The sequence below is a fragment of the Globicephala melas genome, chromosome 12 (genome assembly GCF_963455315.2).
Source record: "Globicephala melas chromosome 12, mGloMel1.2, whole genome shotgun sequence".
Classification (NCBI taxonomy): Eukaryota; Metazoa; Chordata; class Mammalia; order Artiodactyla; family Delphinidae; genus Globicephala; species Globicephala melas.
In genome coordinates this window covers 76,435,478-76,441,057 of record NC_083325.1, presented here as the reverse complement: position 1 = coordinate 76,441,057, position 5,580 = coordinate 76,435,478, and the positions used below count along the sequence as shown (strand labels likewise).

The 5,580-nt window shown below is 43.7% G+C and overlaps 1 long non-coding RNA gene across 1 annotated transcript; it reads right to left on the bottom strand.

Moving 5' to 3' along the window:
* Positions 1 to 2,697: 2,697 nt before the first annotated feature.
* On the bottom strand, positions 2,698 to 4,424 carry LOC132598206 (uncharacterized). The gene is made up of 4 exons (XR_009566060.1): positions 4,302 to 4,424; positions 4,096 to 4,222; positions 3,331 to 3,475; positions 2,698 to 2,818 (listed from the first exon to the last, which is right to left on the bottom strand). It is a non-coding gene; the product is annotated as an uncharacterized lncRNA (long non-coding RNA).
* Between the last annotated feature and the right edge of the window lie 1,156 nt (positions 4,425 to 5,580).

Here is a 5,580-nt window from a genome sequence, read left to right as displayed (position 1 = left end):
CTGAACCAGTTCCCTGCAACCTCCATTCTCTGATGGGTTTGAAAAATAGTGTGAATTTGAAGTTAGTTTGGCTCTTTTTCATTATTAGGGTGAGAATGCTGCTTTTTTCCTATATCTTTATATCCTGGAGCTGAAGTTTTATGCAATTCACTGACCCTATATTTTTATAAAGATTAATTATTACCTGTTGTTTATTTCTTTATTCACCCATTTGTTTATTCAAACACTTACTAAGCAGTTACCATTTGGATTCTGGAGACATAAAGATAAATAGAATAACATTCTTATACTCATGATCCTTACTATCTGGTGGGGAAAAAAAAAAAAACCAATCAGACAAAAGAGCAAGCAGTTATCCCTAGAATGAAATCTGAGGGGCATGTGTTCCAGGGACCAAGGGAACAGAGACCAATAATGTTTGACTTCTGTTTTTAAGAATGTGTGAGAATATGCCAGGTAGGCAAAAGTTGGGGAAGTGCATTACAATCCAAGGGAACAGAATATGCAAAATACAAAGCATGAAACCAGCTTGAACTTTTGGAACTTTAAATGGAATAGCATTTCCTTTCTTTTTTTACATATTAAGAATTGTGTCTTTATTTACACTAGTATATTTTATCATACCATAAGTTTCTCAGAATACAAATGAAAAGTTAACCAAAGTTACAGAGCTAGCGTTAAACCTGATAGGCATAAATACACAATTTACACAGACTTTTCTCCCTCCACATGTATCTTAGGATTAGATTGTCTATATCTATTTAAAAAGCTTGTGGGGTTTTGATAGCAATTGCATTAAACCTGTAAACCAATTTGGGAAGACTTGACATCTTTACTACGTTAAATCTTCCAGTCCATGAACATAGCATGTCTCTACATTTATCTAGGTCTTCTTTGATTTCTTTCCTAGCAGTTAATAATTTTCACTATAGAGATCCTGCACAAGTTTAATAGATAAGTACTTTACTTTCTTGGGAAGAATTGTAAATGATGCTATGTACTTTAGTTTTTGTTTTTTTACCTTTTGACCTCCTTCACCCATTCCCCCCCGCTACCCAGAGATAGTGCATGTACATTTCTATAGAGTATAGCTTTGGTTGAAGCAAATTAAATACTGCTGTAACATATCAAACTCTCAAAAACTTTATCCCATCCCCTCCTTTTCCCTTGCACGACTCTCAGAATATTCTAGAACTCTCACCATTATTCCATTTAGTCTCTATCAAATTGACTCTTTATTTAGGTGCATAAAAATAACATAGGTTTGCTAATTCTCTGCCATTAACTAGTTGTGCAACTTTGTCTATTTTTCTTGTGCCCTGGTGTCCTCATCTGTCAGTTGAGGTAATGTTCCTCTCCCTGGCTCCATCACAGGGATGGAGTGGTGATATTGTGAGAGAAAAGACAAGAACATGCTACAAAAAAACAAAAAAGCACACAAAATACAACATGAATAGATTTCATTCCTGCCAAGATGTATTTTCTGAATTCCTAGATTGGCTAAATGTCCCTTCTCTCTGCTCTCACAATACCCTTACTTACGTCTGTTTTATCACTTAGAACATTTTACTGAAATTATCTGTTTATGTGCATATTTCCACTAGTAGACAAGGGACTCCTTAAATCCAAGAGGCATGGAGTATTTCCCTTCAGAGCTCCTGCCCTTAGGTTCACAGTAGTCTCTGTTTCATTGCACTTACGTTCATCAATAGAAGAGCTGTGTCTTTCCAGAAGCAGGCTCAGTTTTTTGGGGCCTCCTCTTGGCCTGGACATCCTTCTGTTATATACGAGGAGACCTTGTCAGGCTCCCTGGTCAGGCTCCATGATGCTGCCTGTTTCCATGAAGACATCCACCATAAAAACTGCTTAGGTAGGGAAGCCCCTACCTCCCCTCCCCAATGACCCTAACATTTCTGAAACTCCTTAATACCAGAGCTTCATCTCATGAAAAGAAATTGGATGAAATTCAAATAGAACCATAAAACGTCAGAGTTTTAAGGGCCTTTAGAGACCGCGAATAAATTGTGTTCTGAAAGCAGTTGTTTCCAGTAGGAAGAGGAAGGCTGTGAGAGAAGTAGAAATGATACTTTGAGGAGGGCAGGATATGAAAAGGGAGGATAGTCTCTTCGTCTTTTAGGTGTTTGTTTGTTTTTTTCCATTTTCGCCTAAAGCCAACCTTTAGCCCTTCTGTCCTCTGAGCTTAAGAATATCCTACCTATCCCAAGGAATGGTATATCTGGACCCTTCTGGGATAACTAGAGGTCAGTAAGTGGGCACTTCCTCAAAAGATGACCTCTAGGATTTCATATGCATGTGCATAAAAATTGAGTCCTTGTTGGGATGCTAATACCCTGGTTTGACTTATATCAGGTCAAGGATATAACTGTATTTTGTAAACCTTTAAGGGCCTTTTCAGTGTGAGAGAAGATTCGTAAAGATGGCTGTGGAAGAGCAGCTAGGTCTCTCTCTCTTCCAAGGGTCACTTTGTGAGGTCCTGGTGCGTCAGGACATAGTTGGCTGAGATTCTTGAGACACAAATCTGGGGAGTCCAGTCTTGAGCCTGGGTAAACCTTCCATGCTTCAGAATTCAATGCCTAGCTCCAGCAAGGCCATGGTAGGCCTCCCCCGACTCCGACAACCAGTGACACAGGAAACGAGGCACACCCCAGGGGTCACGGCAGAATATACTACAAGGCCCCCAAGTGCTTGGCAGGATGCCCAGCATGCATTTCTCTTAACCAGAGAGAGAAGACAGATCTTTGTGGGAACGAGACTCAGCAACTCAGGAATATATTGGAACTGAGCCAGATGTTGAATCCTGAAAGAAAAAGAGAAACTCCAGGCATTGGACCGATGTCCCTGGTTGGAACAATTGAGTTACGTATATACATGCATGTCTATATATACTCACATGTGTTTATGTATATGTGCACGTATTTATTTCGTATTTCATAATTTATAATGTTCAGACATATAACAGTTACACTCCAGGAGGTGGATTTAAACAAGGTCTTCGGGAATCTGAAGATTTTGCCCATTGAGCTTTAAACTCTGTCCTTGGAAATCTAAACCGGAAGAGACCTTGGCCCTTCCACTCCTGTTTTATTGAAGGAAAATAAGGCCTGGAGAAGTGATGTGACTTGCTCAGCATCACATATAAAGAACTATTGGGAATTTTTTTTCCTAAATTCAGGCCAGAAAAAGCCTGATCTCCCCCTTTCATTTCAGTGTGTGGGCCCCTCTGGATCACATGACTGAGTGCCCTGGTAAGCCTAGCTATGTACTTGTGTGTAAGGGCTTTCTCAAAAGTTGTCTCTATTTAAGCCTTACCTTCACTTTTGTGGGGAGGTAACTGTTACTTTCTGCATATTTCACAAGAGGAGCTGGGGTCTGGAGAGGTTAAGTGACTCGTCCAAGGTCATGGCTCTAAGTGACTCAAACCGAAGACCATCTGCCTCTCAGTCCACTACAGCTTCTGAAGGGGAAAGGAATGCAATAAAGAGGTTAGGAAGCCATGAGTGCTCTTGTCAAGGATTCTTGCCTGGCTCTCACCACAGCCCCCAGTGATGCAGCCACACGGGACTAGGCAGCATTGTGCAGACATCACCTGCACCCTCTGTGCTTACAGTGTCCTTACAGTTCTCTCCTCATGGAACCTTTCCCCCCGCCCACCTGTTCCAGCTGGCAGGCTCCTGACTTTCTACTCTCCTTGCCAGGTTCCTTGTCTCAGTCGGTTCAGGCTGCTGTTCTGGAGGCTGGAAATCCAAGATCAGGTCACCAGCCTGGTCAGGTTGTAGTGAAGACCCTCTTCTGGGGTGCAGATGGCCAGTTTCTCACTGTGTCCTCATGTGGTGAAAGGAGTGAGGGATCTCTCTGGAGCCTTTATTGTAAGATTACCAATCCCATTCAAGAGAGCTCTGCCTCCATAACCTAATCACCTTCCAAAGAGCCCTTATCCTAATACTATATCACCTTAGAGGGGAGGGTTTCACCATGTGAGCTTTGGGGGGACATAAACATTCAGACCATAGCAACCTTATTTCTTGGAAGAGCAATTGCCTCTGTCTTTAGGTTATTCTAGGGGCTTGTTTGTACCTGTGTTCAGCAGATATGAACCAGGCTGTGCTCGGATCACATTCCTCTGGACGAAGGCAGGAATAGTGTACAAGTCTTCACGGATGCTCTGCAGAAGGCCTGGCACATCACAGGTGTTCGAAGTACACTTGATGAGCAAATATAATGTGAATATTAGCCCAGGAATACTAGTTCACTGGAGTCTGCGAGACACTACTGCATAGTACCTTTACAGTGTGAACGTTGCCAAAATGTGCCGTCATCCAAGGCCTTGATTCATGTCCTCTTTCTCACTGCGTTGTCCTCAGCAGGTTACATCTGTCACTCTAGAACACTGCTCTCCGGTCCTCAGTCACTCCGCTCCTCTACTGACTCTGCTGGCTGGGACTATAAGAGGGGAAAAATATTTTGATAGAAAATGTGTCAAATGGATGGAATAGAAAAATGTTTCAACAAGGAGAAATCAAGACAGATAGGATAACTGGTGTCTTGAGAGCTCATATAAAGGTCCCTTCACAGCTAAAACCCTGAGAATAAACCTCACGTGTGTGGCAAAGGGTCTGGATGGAGGGAAAACCACGGTGTGAGGCTGTTTTTGTTGGTTTTTGTTGCCGTGTTCACACGTAAGGCTATAAATCTGACAACGTGCTGCACTCTGGAGCGAGAGTGAAAGCTGAGGGCTGGAGGTGGAGAGATCTTTCTTCCAGCTCCACTTAACTGCCCTTTGATCTGGGAGTGGAGATTCAGCTCTCAGGGAGGGAGTGTGCAGGTGGCAAGATGTAAACAAAACAACATCCTGGAGCCTTTGTCAGGCCTTCTGAAAACAAAGTGGAAACATGGTTGGCTCCTGAGCTGACCAGACCTTAAAGAATGAGTCTGACACATAACGGAGTGGTTTACACCCTCGCCCATTCACGGGGGTCCGTGGCAGCCGACAGTGAGCCCTCTGCAAGCAGACTGGGTGATCGCCAGGCCCGGTGGACTTCTGAAGGCTTCTGCTGGATTTCCCTAGAACAATCCTGTGGGAGAATCGCAGTTATTCTCACACACAAGACTTTGGTAACTAAAGAGAAAATGTGCATCTCTGTCCTGGCTTTACCACTGTGCATTTCCTGTATATTCACACACTTTGGAGTGAGTTCCACGGGATGGCTGTAGGTGGGGGATTAAGAAAGAAAGAGTGGTTGACTTGGGATCTCTTTCAGAAGGAAACAAGAGCACAAGGCAGGAAATGGGTTCGGACACTTTCACAGTCTCTCTCCATTCTATCACCACTGAGGGACTGAGGCTGGTACTGTTTATTGAGAACCTGTCCTGCCTGGGCTGTGAGCCTAAGTGTTTTCCTGGAGCCTCTACCTGGGGCTCCTAGGGCCTGGCAGCCGCTGAAAGGAGCAGCTCTGTGCGGAGAACAGGCAGCCTTGTTAGGCATTGGTTCTGATGGGGCCAAGTGGTCAGAGGGGGAGCCGGGGCTCGTTCACTCGGGGACCAGAAGCAGTTCACTTACTT